Genomic DNA, 18,320 nt, shown 5'->3' with positions numbered 1-18,320 from the left:
ACTGTTTAAATTGTTATTTAGTTAAAACAAATTTTAAAATTAACAGTTCAGTAGAAAGTTGTTAAATCATTTTAATAAATGTTTACTTTTTGTTTGACCTATTTTAAAGTTTGGTAAGTGTGGGTGTGCATAAAAATTATGTTTATCTATTGCTGCATCCTGTTTTTAATTAGTATGTTTAAAATAAAGTTATTTTATTAGATTATATTTCATGACATTGAAACTAGAGCTGAATTCAAATAAATTAATGTTATTGCTATGTAGTGAGTTAGATATAATACTGCTCAAGTAGTCAATAGCCTTATTATTGACTGTACAAGAGTAAACAAAACACCTGTTTCCATAATGAGCACAGCTGTCACATGCGTTTTTCTGAAGTTTACCATTTACAGGCGGCTTACGTTGTAGTTAATGCATTGTGTTCAATGTTGTCTGATATGTGTGCCTCATTTTTTATAAAACAGCTTTTAGTTTACCCTTTGAAGTTCTTTGTTCTTTGACAAGTAAGTTATTAGAATACATGTTAGAGTAAGTATATTTAATTGTGAAAAATTAACTGTATAAAATATTTCTTTGTTAACATATAACATTCTGCTTAATAATGTATATGATATATTTTAGATCATGTTACTGAGTAATTTTATTCAACATGGATTAAATTTTACTGAAATTATAGAAAATCATTAAAATACTGACGTGACTAAAAATGTTAAAATTTATGTACCATGAGAGAACTACTTGTTCTTCTATTCCAGTTAAAAATAAAAAATGCTACAGTTGTCAACCTTATTTTAGTGTACTGAAATTATTTTAAAAAAGTTTAAAAAAAAATCAGAAATAGTTTAATAGAAAAATTTATTTTAGATTATTTTTAAATTGTTTATCACCTTATATTTATTAATAAATTTTAATTAAATCTCCTTATATGTATTAAAAATAAGTTTTGGTTGTGATTATATTAGTTAGATTACATATGTTATACTGAAAAAATTAATATCACATGTATTCTACAACCAAACTAATTACATTGTTTTTTCATTTTTGGTAATTTTTAACCAATTTTTGTAAAAAAATATTTAATTACAAATCTCATTATAACTTCCAAGTTTGATGGTAATACTTTTTTCCTCAATTTTAATTTAAATAAGACCTTAGGATGAACAAGTTAACAATTCAAATTTTTGATGGTCTTTTAAGATAAGTTAATGGGCAGGAAAGGTAAAATAATCCTATTTAAGTGAACTTGAAGGACATTGGCTTCCTTGTGTCCTTTTTTCAACTAAACTAATTACAGAAATTATATATCTCAATGAAACTATGAAATGAATAGTTATATTTAAAGATATTGTTATCAAAATTATAATTTAATCTATTTGAAAACCTTAAGTATCTTATTCCCATTCCTTCTAAATTGAAAAAATATTAATACAGATTTTAAATTCTGCCTCTTACCAACAAAACATTATATATCTCGGGCTCGTTTGTTCTACTGCCATCAAACCATCATCATATTAAAAATTGAAACCACATTTATGTTGTAGACAATGTAACATTTATGCTAAATATTTTGACAAAGACAGACTAAAATATTTGATACTGCTATACAGATGTTTTTAATTTTTATGTGGCCTGAATTTTGTTTGGTAAGAAGCTGAATTTTATTACTGTTCTTAATATTTTTATTTTAATTCAGTCATTTGATTATGACTATACGTGATAAAATATCTCTAAATTTGTATTAGTATTATTATTTTCAGCTGTTGTAACACATTCTTCTGACTTGCTTGAAGATAATCCTTTTTGATATTTTTTCTCTTTAATGTATTCAGTCCCTAAAACATTATAGCCGTTACATTCTTTGAAAATTATTGTTGAGGTTCTTGTATTTTTTACTGGTAGGTATGTTAAATTTAGTAAGAAAGTGTTTTCTAAAAAAGTAGTGCTAATAGAAATGTGATAAACAATGTTATATAAATTTAAAAGAAACAGTTCATATATTAACTGGTGTAACCAAGGATTACATAGCCGTTTGGAAGTAACATTTTAGTTAATTAGATAAGAATATATTCATGTTTTATATATTAATTCTGGTCTGGAACCGTGAAAAATTCATTATTAACAATGTTTTATGCTTACAAATAAACACAAACATGTGTGTGTGCATATGTATATATATATACACACACACACTGGTTTTTTCTTTTGTATGAATCAGTGATTTTTGTCATTATTAATGTTTCTTATTTAATGAGATATAATATTTTATTATAAAATATTCTTTTCTTTAGTGTGCTTACACATAATTTATAAATAACAAGTGATAATCTTGTGCATTTGTAATGTGCTAGTTCTTATTTTAACATGATGTAACATTACAATATGGGCCTGCACTCAAATGAAACTGTTATTAGTGATAACAGTAATATTACTGGCTAAGTGTAAGTTATATCATATCATTTACAATTTAATGGTTACACAATATCTGGAATCTTTCAGATTGTAGCATCCTAGAAATCGAAGGCTGTGACATAAGAATGAGTTAACAATAGATAAAACTCTATTTAAAGTCATTTAGATTATTGTTTGAAACAAGCCAAACAAAACTGGCTGTAGTTTCATTGTATTGGTTGGCATTACTATTATTGTCTGATGACTGTATCAGTTATGCCACTATTAAAATTTACATTTAAAAAGAAATATAAAATACATAATATTTTTTTTTTGTTTTGATTCATGACTGCATGACATAAAACTAAAAAATTTTATTAAAAAAAAAAGAAGTTATAACGATTTTGATAAAAAGGTAGTGGAGAGTTGAGTACTTCTTAATACTTCCGTATTTACTACAGAATATAATACATCATACTATTAATTACTTCAGGCGCACAAACCAATTTTCCCATTACTTGCAAGTAATAAATGCAAGGTAGTTGATAAAGGTTATGGGTTTATTTTTAAATATACTGTAATTTGATACTGTGAAAGACTGTTAAGTATCATCTTATTTGTTCAGATTGAACAACAATTGAATTGAATACATTCAATTTTTTTCTTTATTCTCTTGCTCTCAAACAGCTACTTATTGAGAATTAAAAACTGCAATCCTGGCAATTGCCATACTGAAGTCTGCTTGAGTTCTCTTTCTTTGATATGTGATTGGGATCACATGTGCAAAATTTGTTCCCAATTGTGTCTCATTTGCCTTTCAACTGTTAGAGTGAAAATATGTCCACTCCCCTAGTAGTTTGCATCAAGTAGGAACATTGAGCAGTGATCCACTTTCTTTGAACAAATGTTGTGAAAGGGGCTGAAATTCATCATAGACAATTTTATCACAATACAGGGACAATGCTTTATCATGTTAAAGTGGTTTTCGTGCCTCGAGATGTTTAAAAGTGGTCAGAGAGTGTGACACACGAAGAAGGAGCAGGATGTCTGTCAACCTCCACTACAGACAACAAGACTGAGAGATGGTTTTGGCGAATATGTGTGTTACCATTGATGAGGTAGCACTCTTTTTTGAACATCAGTCATGGTTCTGCCTATCAAATCATTCACGACGAGCTCGGCTTCTGTAAAGTTTGTGCACTAAGACAGCTAACTGCTGAACACAAGCACAAAGTATTGACATCTGCCTTTACTTGACACTTCAAAAGGAAGGTTGACACATTTTTGAGTAGAACCAGTGATGAAATATGGGTTTGTCACTGCAAGCCAGAATCAAAATGCCAGAGTATGGAATGGAAAACACTCAGGATCTCAGACAGAGAAAAATTTCAAAACTGAGCCAACATCAGGAATGGCTATGTTAACCGTTTCAGAAGGGCCTATACTGGAAGATTTCAAGAAAAGGCGATCAACAACGCGAGTTACAGTGAAATGTTGGAAAACAAGCTGAAGCCAGCAATGTGCAACAAATGGTGAGGTCTATTTCAAAGAAGTGTTGTTGCATGACAACACCCACCCATGTATAGCTTGCCATATTTTTCAAACTATGAAGTTGAGGTTTGAGGTTCTAGAATACCCCCCTTCAGCCCAGATATTGCTCCCTCTGACTTTTATTTATTAGGGCCACTCAAGTTTGCTTTGCGAGGTGGTCGATTTTCAACAGACTTGCTAAACAGAAACTGATGCTTTGCGACCAACCAAAAACCTTCTTCTTGGAAGGAATACTCAAAATAGTGGACCGCTGGGCAAGTGCATTGGCAAGGTAGTTGACAATGCAGAAAAATGATGTACATGTTAAACCCCTATCTTTGTACAAGTAAATTGTAAAACAAAAAGTGTAGATCAGTGTTTCTCAACCTATGGGGTGTGTTCCCCTAGGGGAGCATGATAACACTAAATGTGGGGCGCAAGCATATCGAAAAAAAAACGCTATTAAAAAAGTTATTAATTTACTAAAAGGAAAGTAAAACAAAATATATTTTGACATAATAAATAATAAAATACACATTTATACTGATATAATACACGTAGAAATAAGAATGTATCAGTAGTGTACAATGTATTTAATAATGTATGTAATTTAACTGATCAATACTAAATTAAAAACAAGTTTAATAATTATTAGTGACTCTTTTGGACTTGCAGAGCAAAGTTTTTGGAAGGAAGTTAAATATTAGAAATAGACACTCAGAGATCTTTTTCTATATTTAGCTGAGATTTCTTTTGTCTTCAAAGCAGCTACTGCAGAAAATCCGGTTTTGCAAAGGTAGGTTGTTGAAAATGGTAATAGTATATGAAATAGGCTTGTTTTCAATGCAGAAAAATTCTTTGCCAGCATGGCTAAATGATTTCAATGGTTACAAAAACAATTTTCACATGTTGTTCTTCAGCCTTCTAAGTTTTAACACATTCATCCACATTTGCAAACATTTCTAGGGTTTTGCTTTAAATTTCTGCTTCACAATTCAAATTTTCTACAAAAAGCATTAACTTTATCACTTGTATCCAACACATGTGTATTTGCTCCTTGTAGTTATTTAACTTCTCAAATATGTCAACCAAGTAGCTTGATTCCATCACAAATAAACTGTCTCCGAACTTCTCATTTTCTGGTCGGTTTTCCTCTTCTAGAAAAATGGCAATTTCATCTCTTAATTCATAAACATGTTCCAAAAATCTCCCACGTGATAACCATCTTGCCTCACAGTAAAAGAGTAAAGCTGAATGTACTGCACCTATGTCTTTAAAAAGTGCTGAAAAGATTCTTGATTTTAGGGGTTTCATTTTTATATAATTTACTACAGTTACAACTGTCATTAGCACAATATTCAGACGAGGACTTATTACTTTGGAAGCCTGATCTTCTTTGTGGATCATGCATGTGTCCAGACACACTGTGGAGATTTTTGTTTCACAACTGCTTATATGCTTTTCCAGTCTATGTTTGCCTCCTCGTTAATAGAATTATGCTCTCTGCTGCCAAAACATTTGAGTAAATGACACAGAGTGCCCTTTCTTTTTAATTTACTTCAGTACTGGTAAATGCAAAATTTAAATATTCTTAAGAATATTTTCTTGATTTTTATTTTCGGAACTACGCTCGTCTGTGCACTTGTTGCTGATGCTTCACCATTGTCTAATGCTCACTTAAAAATTTATCCACGATTCTGTATAAATTACTGCCGTAAATATTTAATACTTTCAGTGGCAATTAAGATGCAAATTACATCTTACACATTCACATTAGACTCGATAGCGACAGAAGGATTGATTCAGACTGAGACTGGCTGGAATTGAGCAAGGTGCAGCATTTATACCCATTTTCAGATGGTCATGCAAACATTCTAGAATGTTTGAGACAAATCAGAACTTCTTGCAAAGCCGTGAGAATGTCCAGTATGTATGATGTAAGACAGAGAGGCAGTGATTCTGATGTCAATGCAGTGGATCAGTGTTGCCAAATATCAATAAATTTAGTTATTCTTGGTAATTTGTAAGGTTGTAGTGTAGCTTTAGTGTCAAAATACATTGTTGTGTGAGAGGGGGAGGCGCGATGAAAATATTGTTTAAAAATTTGGTCGTAATTACTGGAAAGGTTGAGATTTTGCTGGTATAAATATTTTTTCACTTGCCCTCATAGATCATATTTGGAGTGGGTAGATGTGTTACTCAATAGATAAAAAAATGAAAAAAATCTGCTCCACAATTTTCCATGGATTAATCTAGGAAAACAGGGGGAAAGCATTGATCAGAGTAGGTCGCAAAATGCAGTTAAAAACAAAAAAAGATAGTTGAAGTCTATATTAATAACTAAATTAATGAATAAATGAAGTAATAGTACCCACTAAGATGGTCTAGTAATAAAATAATTTTCATAAATTAATTGTTTCCTACAATAAGTTACTTGTACATGGAGGTGAATGCTGGTGTACTTTGGTGGTTGTAGTTCAATTAAGCACACATCTCATGAGTGGTCAACCTCAGTCTGTACAAGACTAATCCTCATTTACATGTCATATAGTACATTATCCTCATCTCTTTGGGCCATGGGATTGCTATAATTGTTTATAAGTTGAACAGATTGCAAAATACATGTTAAGAATAGTTAATTAAGTATGCAAATATGCTAAGTAACTAAATAAATAACAATTCAGAAAAGATTAATGAAAAATAAGCTCATATTATTTGTATATGTAGACAGAAATTCAGGGATTTTTTTATGTTTCTTGTTATTTAAAAACTTATCAGTAGAATAATATTATGTAAAAGAAGATTTTATTTTAAATAAATTGGTGGGTAGATATTTCAAATGGATTAATAGTTTATTAAAGATGGCAAAGAAGGATAATAAGAACACCCTTTTCATATGCTGAATATTTTGCTGGGGTAGATGTGATATTTGGTATAACAAAATGAATTTTGTTGCATATTAGAATTAAATGACCATATTTTCAACAAAAAAGAATCATGCAATTGCTAAAAATAAAAGTACATTAAAAAATTTTATTTTACTAAAAATTAAATTAACTTTTAGTAAAAGTTTTACTGAAATGATTTTCAGTTAGTCAGATTTTTTTTTTATTCATTGGAAAATTTCCATTACTTATTTCCTAAGAGAAAAACTTCCTGAAACCCCAAAAGCCTTTGTAAAAATACAAAATACCCAACATTCCTATATACTTAAGTTTTACCAAAGTGCCCTAACAATAGATTTGCCGAACACAGACAAGTTCATCAGAAAATGTATAAAATACCAATATGTTGTTACTAAAGTAAACATTGTTATTAAAGCTCTATTTATGTACATAAAGAGAATTAAATTACTATTTTTAACAAAAGAGAATGCTACATACAAATACTAATAAAAATATACTAAAAATAAAATTTTCAAAACACATTGGTTTGGTATTTGGTTATTATCTAATTTTATTATAAATTAGCACTTAGCTTCAGCCAAGTGGTAATCATAATATTTACACCTGTAAAGTGGAAAGTAAATATTATTTCTATATAAAATATTTATAAGACTGAATAGAAACTACAATTTTCATTAACTTTGATTTTAAAAAGTCACAATGATTTATTCAATCTTAAGAAAATCAATACGAGGTCTTGAAATAAAGTAATGAGTAGTTTTTTTGGCAGCCAAAGTGGCAACACTGTAAAGTCACTATAACCATATGGTTGTATGAACAGCTGATTTATATTAAGTATTAATATTTTTAGTCTTGTTGCCGTGTGAGATTAAAAAACCTTTCGTGAATTGAATGTTGTGCGTTACAAAAATGAGTGATACTAATGATGAGCAACATTGTGCAATCAGGTTTTGTGTTAAACTTTGTGAGAATGCTACTGAAAGTTTTTCAAAACTGAAAAGGGCATATGGAGGTGGTGCTCTTTCATGTGCCCAAGTTTTTAGCATTTTCAGATGGCCGAGAATCAGAAGCTGTGGACGATCCACACTCTAGAAGACCGTTAACAACAATGTTGAGCAAATCAGAGACTTAATGTGGTACCACCAGCAATTAACTGTCAGAATGATTGCAGAACAATTGAATCTGAACCATACCACAGTCCATCAGATTTTGACAAACGAATTGGACATGAAAAAAGATGCAAAATTGTTCCCTAAAAATCTGACTGTTGAACAGAAAAACAACAGGGTGGAAATGTGCCGCAATCTCCTAGGGCAAATTGAAACCGATGCTGATTTTCTAAAAAAATATATTACTGGTGAAAGATCTTGGATATCTGAGTTCGACTATGAAACAAAATGCCAGAGCAAGGAGTAACACACTTCAAACTCACCACATCCCAAAAAAGCAAATCCAAAATCAGAACCACGCTAATTTACTTCTTCAATAGTAATGGCATTATCCATAAGGAGTTTTTGCCTACAGGACAGACTGTAAATCAATATGTTTATCGAAAATTCTTGAAAGACTGCGGCTAAGAGTTGCCCACCTGAGACCAGCCATGAAAGACAACTCGCTGCTGCATCATGACAGTGCACCTTGTCACACTGTACTGTCACTCAATTAATGTGTTTTTGGCAAAGAAAAACATTCATGTAGTTACTCGACTACTTGATTCACCTGATTTGAGTCCCTGAGACTTTTTCCTGTTCCCAACTTTAAAAAAACACCTCAAAAGACACCATTTTGGAACAGTAGAAAACAAAATAAATGTAACCCACCATCTGAAGAATATTCCGGTTTCTGAGTTCCAACACTGCTATGAAGAGTGGGAAATCCATCTGAAGTGTTGTGTAGCTTCCCAAGGGAACTATTTCGAAGGTGATAAGAGTCCATGTTTAACTGAATTGTAAATAAATAATTTTTTTGAACCCTCATTACTTTATTTTCCAAAAATTGTTTCAAATTTTATTCCTTTATATTATGTCTGCAGTTTGCTATAAATCAGCATAGAGAGTTTGTCACATTTCTATGGTTTTGGTCATCTTTTTATCACGAATAGGATTGAGTATGAATATTAATCATTATTTATAACTACTATATTACTAGGAAGATTACCAGCGATATTTAAACAAAATTTACTTAATTTGATGCTACTGAATCAAACATCTTCCTAACAGAAACACCATTCTTAAAAATATGTTTGATACTGAGTGACTTTTAGAATATAGTAGGTTTGCTTAATATGATTTAAGATCTAATATAACCGTGGATCGATATGTGGAGAATCAAGGTCAATGATGAAAAATCAGTGTCAGTGATGTTCACATACAACACATGTGCTCCAGCCAGGCAGCGTAAATCTTTGGGAAAACAGTCAAGTGCCCGAGAGTAGTCCTGGTTAAACAGCTTACCTTACCTTAGGAGAACATGTTAAATATGTGACTCAAAGGGCAAATGCAATCAGGGCCTCACTGAACAGTGCCAGCCCACATCCACTGGTGAACAAACTGCTCATTTTTCAGCCATACATCCTGCCGATTCTAACATATGCTTACCTGGCATGGGGAGCTTTGTATAACTCCACGCTTCAAAAGAAATTAGAAGCCGTCCAAAATATAGCGTTGCGGATGATATTTGGAGCACCATGGTATGTCAGAAACGCCACGATGTGGGACTACACACTGTATCTGAGGTGGGGGAGGTGCAGGCATGCAGACTGTTCAGGAGAGTGGCTGCGTCTGAACACAGACATCTGCTGAGAGGGCCCTACTCCACAGGGTATAAGAAAATTGCCTGATGCCGTATTAGGCAAACCACCATGAAGAGGTGGTACAGGAGTCAAAAAAATGACAAACCAGGCTTAGGAGCCTCTATATCGCGTAATCTATAAATGGAAACCATATGAAAATTCCAGCCGTGAAAGTGACCATTTTCACAATTAAATTATGTTAAAACTATAAAAACCTAGACACCATCCCATGAAGAGATCACAATTTAATTCAGTCACTATATGCGACACCCTCCAGAGAAGGGGGCCCCCTTCAAATAACTAGGGCCCCTGTAGGTGTATTCCTGCTAGTGCTGCAAGGACTGAAGGGGAATCACGCTAGGAGTACTAGGCTCAAAAGCTTGTCTCCCACAGTCAGACTGTAAATAAATTTCATGCTGGTCCATACAGATAGGAACGCAAACTACCAAATCCATCCATAAATAAAACTTAAAATTTATAACCCATGAAAACCATCTGATAATAGAAAAATACAGCATCATTGTCCAGGCTCTGCGATCTGCAGGGAGAAATATTGAAACTCCTGCCATACTTACATTCCATTTCGTGATGATTATACTTATTAGGAATTACTTAAATTGGAATGAACAGCAGTTTTCATCTGCTGTTTAATAACACTGATAAACATAATTTTTGTTTCCTAGCATGCAATACTTGATTTTAATCTGCTTTTTGATGCTGAAAACGAATATGAACTCAGAATATTTCTATCACCCACCATTTTGGAAAAAGTTTTAAATATTAATTAAAGAATTCTTTTCATTTTCAATGTATAATTAGCATTTTAAGCTTCTATATTGTATTTTGTTATTTCATTTTTATTGTTTAACTTTGTTAAAAATTTATAATTTGTAAACAATAAATAAACAATATTAGCAACAACAAAGAATTAAATCATACAATAGTCACATATGACATCATACCTAATACTGAAGAGCGAGTCTTTGTGGACAAGATTAATAATGTCTCTGCAAGTCAAAACGTGTAGCTGAAAACACAACTGTGTTTGTATTAAGCACTGGATTTAGGAATGAATTAATTTTGTTCAGTCTTATTGCTGTCTTAAGTTTGTTAACAGTGCAGTGTCATAATGCCTCGAAATTGTGTAAATGATGTGGATGCCTTTTTTTATGTATGTGGTGAGTTTAATGTGTAAAATCAAATAGAAAAAACATCACTCCTTTAATTAAAAAAGCATTTGTAGTTTCAGTGTAAAATTATTTATTAGGCTAAGATGTGGGCTCCTCATATAGTATGCAGTAATTGTTCTGTATATTTAAGAGAATGGCTGAAAGGTACGCGGAAGGATTTGCCATTTGGTCTACCTATGGTTTGGCGTGAACCAAAGGATCATGTAACAGATTGTTACTTTTGTATCGCAAGTGTGACTGGAATTTCTAAAAAATCTAAACATACTGCAAAATATCCTTCATTGCAGTCAGGCCGTACCTCACAGTGAAATTATTCCAGTTCCTGTGCCACCTGTGAATGTGCGTTTCGAAAGCAGCAATAAAGAATTGGGCAGTACTGAAGAAGTCACTTTGATTTTGAATTATCTTCCAATAAGCCACATCTTATATCACAAGGTGAATTAAATGGCTTGGTTAGAGATTTAAATTTATCAAAAACTTAAGCTGAACTGTTAGGATCAAGACTGCAAGGTTGAAATGTACTTCAAAAAAATACAAAAATTTTGGGCTTTTAAAGCCAACAAAAAGAACTTTCTCAGTACTTTATTGATGAAAATAATTTAGTTTGTTGCATAAATATTGATGAGCTTATGTTGTTACACTTAGGACAAGTTCATAAACCTGAGGGCTGGCGCCTTTTCATAGATTTGTCCAAGTATAGTTTAAAAGTGGTTCTACTACACAACAGTAACAGATATCCTTCAATACCAATCGCTTATGATATTAATTTGAAAGAGACATATGATGTGATGAAAGATGTTCTTGAAAAAATAAATTATAAAAAATATAGCCGGAACATATTTGGTGATTTGAGTTATAGCTATTTTGTTAGGATGCAGTTAGGCTATAAGTACATGTGTTTTCTTTGGGAATGGGAAAGCCGAACTAGGGATAAACATTGTTACCACAGAGTGGAAGAAACGAGACAACTTAACTCCAAATGGGAAAAAAAATTTGTGAAAGCAATGAAGGATTATCCCAAATTTTTGTACATCAGGCAGAAATTTGCAAATGTAGGTGAAGGAAAAATTAAAGAATATATTTGTTGGTCCTCAAATAAGAGAATTAGTCAAAGTTGATGTATTTAACTCGATCTTAAATAATGTAGAAAGTGCAGCTTGGGCTTCATTTAAAGACGTTTGCAAAAAGTTTCTCAGCAAACAAAAATTTGACAATTATGATCGTATTGTTAATCAACTTCTTACTTCATATGGAGCTGTGAGATGTAATATGTCTTTGAAAATATATTTCCCCCACTCACATCTGGATTTTTTCCTGGACAACCTCAGAAACATAAGTGACAGGTATGACCATGCAGAATTATAAATTTTAACTATATTTTCCCTTAACTTTTTTTTTAAGCATAATTTATTTAAAACTAAGGATGATAAAAAAATTCTATTTACAGATCTGTAATGTACGCAAAAAAGCAATTCAAGAATTGGTATTACACTTAGAGAAACATTAAAAACAGTTTTTATGGTCTATCAGTGTAATTACTGTTAACTAAGGTTTGGATGTTATCTAATAAGTATGAAGATTACAGTTAGTAGGTCTATAAGCCAGTTTACCTTTTAAGAACATTTCCTATATAGTGTGCATCAATAAAGTAAATTGTAAATTATCCAATCATAGTCAATATAATTAAAACTTTGTTTTAATATTATTAAAAAACTTTGTTTTTAATATTAGTTATTCCTTACTAATGTTCATAAAAAAAAAATGGATTCAAAGAGGCTTAACTTGAGAATTTTTGAGAAGTGTATGGTTACAAGATGAACATTAATTCAAGCAAGTTAAAGAGGAGCTAAGGGTAGCACACACAAATGTGACAGATTTAAGAGACAGAAAGACGATGCTTAGGGAAAAAATCTTAGAATTTAAAGGAATCCAGAAGGAAAAGAGAGAATAGAGCTAAAAAACTAGCCAGAAGTTAACTATTCTGTGGGGTCTTATGAAAAAAAAGAAACATTGGCATGGAATACATATAATTATTTCACAATATTGTCTTTTAAGCAATTTACTTATTGTAAAATAATTTAATGTTTTTTTTTTGAAAGAGATAGATTCCTCAACACACTGTAAGTTGGTGCAGTTTGTTAGATGTTAGATATGGGATTTGTTTTGTATTTTGAAATATTTTTAGACCTAATGCAAGAATGCTAGATTGGGTAGTTAGTTGACTTTTTAACTTTAATTAGTCCTTTATTTCCTTTTAATTTTTAAAGTTTGCTTTTATAATTATGAAATGAAATTTTTATTTCTGAATTCATAAGAAGTAGTTTTACTAAACTGTGAGAGGGGACAGGTCCCGTTTATAATTTCAAAATTATTTTTTTACCATATTACTGCTAATTTAATGATTTTGTTTCTGTTTCTGCAGTTTGAATTATTTTGTCAAAATACTAACCAAACGATTAAATAAAATGAAAAATAGTTAACTGGGGAAATGACCCCTGTAAATATTTTATATATTGTAAAACCATAGAATTTTGATCATGGTTAAGATTAACTCTCCTTTGTAAATTTCATTAATATGTATTCTGATGCAGCAGGATGAGAAAAAATAACTGAAATATGTATCAGAATTTTATTTATTAAATCATGTCAAATTTTTTAAAAGGTAAAAATGTTTAACTCCTGGCTTAATAAGTTACACATGCATTCATGTAGCAAATTGTATCCAGATGTGGAAGTTAGTTTTTTAATAATTTTCTTCAAAAACACTGAAAAAATGTCTGACCTGTGGGCTAATGTTAGAAAAGTAAAAAATCATTTTTTACATTCTCTAAACTGTTCTTCAAATTCTTAAAGATTCTCTTACATTTATAATGGCAATTATCTGGGTATTTTTCAATAAATGAAAAGAAAATTTATTAAAAAAGAAATCTAATCACTATGCCTGTAAATAGATTATGACCAACTGACCTAGTAATTTCTGGGCTTTCATTTGTTTATACTGTATAATGAACTGATACAAGTACACTATAAAACTCATCTAAATATCAATTTAACAAAGCGAGAGTTTTTCAAGATATAGAAATAAACTATATATAGAAATGGTAATTCTTATAAGCACTACTTCTGAAATAAATTAATGGTGCTAAAGCAGTCTTTTCATGAGGTATAAAAATTAAAGAAAATTCTAAAATGCATCTATAGTAATTAAATTTTTTTATCTCAAATATATTAAATCAAGAGATTATTAGCTTACATCACTCCATTCTCTTCACTGCTTCTGTTAAAACTACCTGGAAAGATGTTCTGTTTATAAAGTTAATTCATTACTGTATCATTTCACCAAAGTGACAGGTAGATAGAGCCCCATTTCAGTTAGTTAAATAGAAAGTATTGCCCCCAAAAACAATTATGCCTAATTAATGTCATTATAAATATGATTTATTGTAATTAATATTATTTAATGGTAATTTTAATTTCTAAATTACTGCATAAAACATTTGGTAATTTTTTTTTTTTTGAGTACATACTGTATCTAATAACTTAGTATGTTAAAATATTCCATTAGATTTGCATAAATAATTCCTTGGATTTCATGAGTAATCACAGTTCACATTTGTGCTTAATTTTCTTCAGTGTCGTATCTGATAATTTGTTTTACTTAATGATTTTGTATTCTTATTAAAATTTGTTACCACTGTTTTATTATTTTACAAACTTACAGAGCTAAATTTCTAATTTAAATATGAGAAAGGTATGAAAGAAATTATTTAATCTTTCAGATAAAATCATGTAATCTTTTTTGTAAATTTTAGTTTGTTACAGTAGTACTTATTAATTTATGATACTGTGTTTTTTATACCGTTACATCATTACATAAATCAATTATGTTGTGATTAATTAAGTTATGTTAATTAGTTCTGAATAATTCTATACCAGCATTTCTCAACCTCGGGATCGCGAAATTAGCCTACAACTTTACACGTAAACAATAATGAAAGCAATTAATGAGAAAAGAATCATATATTATAAACACTTTACTTATAGGTATCTTACACATGTAAAGAAAATAATTTAATGAGATGGTTGCGTTATTTTTTATTTAAAAGTTTTTCCATACGTGTATCACTAAGACGATTCCTATTTTTAGGTTTTAGCGTGACAATGGACGAAAACTACAGAAGTAAGGCATGGCGAAAGAGATTAATATTTTCAATGCTTCTGTGACTAAATTTCCATATTTACTTTGATGAGCAAGTTCAAAACATAACTAAATCTTCAGATGTGAATTGTAGTTGTAACGTTTTACTGGAAGACATTTCGATGAGTAGGTCGTGAATTTCAACTGGTAACCTTAGCCAATGCAACAACGTTTTCGCTAAATGGATTACCCATCTCTTCGAGAAATCAATTTTATCTTCCGGGAAATGCTTCGCCCACTGAATTTTTAACTCACGCAAATGCAGCTTCATGCTATCCAAACTGATGAATAAGTGTTTTTCATCCATATTTTTCCCAATATAATCTGAAGTGAGTGGAAACATATTGAAATTTTTGCTATGAAGGCGAGTAATCCATATTACATGCGAAAATACATTGGCTAAGTAGGCCAACAGTAACATATACTAATTATTCTGTAAAATCATTGACAATGGCATTTGTTTTAACTAGAAAAATATTATTAATTTATCTCGCAATTCCAATAACTGGGTTAACGCTTTTTCCCCGCAATAACAATCTGACTTCCGTATGGAAAAGAATTTTTTTCGTTTAGCTTATCTCATCATGTAGTTTAGTAAACAGTTTATTCTGTAATAGTAAACTTTTAATAAAATTAACCATTTTTACAGCTTTATAAAGAATTTGTTGGAGATTTTCGGCATATTTTTTGTGGCAAGAGCATCTCTGAAAGTAGCAGTGCATCCATTTCGCCCTTGGTGTAATACAATCTTCTATTTTTTTCAAAAATCCATACCGTTCCTGTTATCACCATTGGACCATCATTACATATTGACCAATCTATATAATAGTTTTTAGTAGTTACCAAAAAGACATGGTCCTACTACATGACCAGCTATTGATTTGAAAAACATGATTTCTGTAATTATCCCATTTTATCTGTTCCTATCCCATTCATATCTCATAAAACATACAAACTGAGAAATGTTTGCCACATCTGTTGATTCATCAAATTGATTACTAAAAAATTTACTTGCTGAATTTTCTTTGATTCTCCTTGATACTATGTTGTTAGAAAGTTTTTTTTTCATTTTTGCTTCTTTCACACCTATTGAAATACTGACCATCTCAATTGCAGCATTATTGAGGTTTTCTGTGATTGTATGGGGTTTGGACATCTTAGCTACTCTTAATGCTACAAGATAAGATGCTTAAAGTGTACTTTTATCAGTGTAACTTGATTTGTAAATAGAAGCTTGTTGATTTTTCAAAGTATTATTATTTTCAATGAAATTATAATTTTAAAAACTTCAATAAAGTCACCAGATTTATACTCCACATTCGAAACTAAACTGCCATTCTGCAATCACTTAACGTCTCTTTTATACTGCTGCGAGCACGATGCGTTCAAATGTCCCATATGCATGTTCGAATATGATGCTCTCACAGCGAATATTATGCAAGCAGACAAAATTACAATGAGCACTTAAACATTAAGTTGGAACCTATAAATTGCTCATGTTTGTACAGTTCATACATGCATATTCATCCCGTCGTATCTAAATAGTTTTAACTAGGTTTCATTGGGTTGGAGGGTCGTGAAATATTATTTTTCATTTTTATTTTTGGGGTCATGTAGTTAGAAAGGTGGGGAATCGCTGCGTTTTACTTTTGGCATTTTAATGAATAATTACATATCATACTGTAATACATTGAACACAGGTGTCAATTATTTAGTTTGAATACTGTACACCCAGTATTGATTTGCTTCATTTAAATCAGTGGTTCCTGCACAGTAGTACAAGTATCAGTTCTGCAATGAGCACTTTCATGAATTACAAAAGTGTTCTTCAAACCACCTAGAAATTCAGAGGAACAAAAATCTGACGAATGAAATTCTTTAAATAGAAACACAATCCCAAAATTTTATAAAATAATTGAATGAGTTTTATTTTCTTTAAAACATCTTTAGCTAAAAATTTATTTATTTATAATTTGTGTGTAGTCTTTTATTAGCATCGAGTAATGGCATGGCATCTTGTAATCGCTTAGAATTTATCTGTGCATTATTTACTTCTTTACAAACTACACAAATAGATTCAGTTTAAAAAAAGTAGTAGTGACATTTTTGCAAGGTGTGAAGAGATAAATTTTTAAAATTTGTGATTTATAATAATGTAGGAGACTATGCATTACCCATTAGGGATCTCTGCCACTATATTTCCTTTGTCATCCCCGGTTAGGAAACAATTTCTTGGACAGTCAAATGAGCAACAGAATTGGCATCCCAACAAGCCCTGATAAAGAAGGAGACGTATCAAATACTGGGCAAAATTCATATTGTAATTTATACAAGAGGAATTGATCTGATTGTGGTTTTTAATTAAACTTTTTTATAAATGTCTATAAACAGTTTTTTCTGCTATCTAGACAACAGAAGACGAATCTAGAAAATTTTTAGCATCTAGCGTCATGTGAGTAAAGTTCATTCAACTGAGATAGTTTGAATAAAACCCACTGGGTTGGTCTAGTGGTGAACGCGTCTTCCCAAATCAACTGATTTGGAAGCCGAGAGTTCCAGCGTTCAAGTCCTAGTAAAGCCAGTTATTTTTACACGGATTTGAATAATAGATCGTGGATACCGGTGTTCTTTGGTGGTCGGGTTTCAATTAATCACACATCTCAGGAATGGTCGAACTGAGAATGTACAAGACTACACTTCATTTACACTCATTACATTTCATTCTCTGAAGAATTATCTATCTAAACAGTAGTTACTGAACAGGAGAAAGAAAGATAGTTTGAATAAGATATTTAGATTCTTAAAGAGTAGATATATTGCAAGTAAAGTATATAGTAAATACATATGCTGCAAATTTAGTGTAAGTTCAAATGCTTTGATGTTATACATTTCATTTAATCCACTTACAGGAATAACCAGTAACACCTGGTTGATAATCATGTACTATCATGATTAATTCACAAAATCAGTAAATACTATTCTCCCAAAAAAATCTATGCCAAATATTTTACTAACTAAGAAAAATATATTTTACAGAAGTTGTTCTGACACTCTAAATTACTCAACCTTGATACATTGTTTGAAAGAGATTGGAGTGGAAGGACCTTATTTGAAAATTATTTAAAAAGCAGGAAGTTTGTGGTAAAGATTGGTTCTAATTTGAGTGATATTGTTAAAACTGATGTTGGGGTACCTCAGAATCATTCAGGGTTGTCATTGTTCTTAATACATAGTCTACGGTGAACTAAAATACTGTGAAGTCTTCATGTATATGGATGACATAGTAATCTTTGGTACTAATAATTTTAAGTAGCTGA

At 30.9% G+C, this 18,320-nt stretch overlaps 1 protein-coding gene across 3 annotated transcripts in view; it reads left to right on the top strand.

Moving 5' to 3' along the window:
* Nucleotides 1-244: 244 nt before the first annotated feature.
* LOC142334276 (uncharacterized) overlaps nucleotides 245-18,320 on the top strand; it is a 98,012-nt gene continuing 79,936 nt past the window's right edge. Inside the window, exon 1 of one of the 3 annotated variants that reach the window (XM_075382187.1) lies at nucleotides 245-503. The gene's annotated coding sequence lies outside the window, so the exon portion shown is untranslated. Of the gene's footprint in view, nucleotides 504-2,330; nucleotides 2,439-4,593; nucleotides 4,715-18,320 lie in introns of those variants that run through there. The other 2 variants (XM_075382190.1, XM_075382189.1) reach the window with 2 other exon arrangements.

The sequence above is a fragment of the Lycorma delicatula genome, chromosome 1, assembly GCF_047948215.1.
Source record: "Lycorma delicatula isolate Av1 chromosome 1, ASM4794821v1, whole genome shotgun sequence".
In the NCBI taxonomy this organism is placed as follows: Eukaryota; Metazoa; Arthropoda; class Insecta; order Hemiptera; family Fulgoridae; genus Lycorma; species Lycorma delicatula.
The sequence above is the reverse complement of the archived record's forward strand: the minus strand, read 5'-3'. Positions and strand labels throughout refer to the sequence as shown.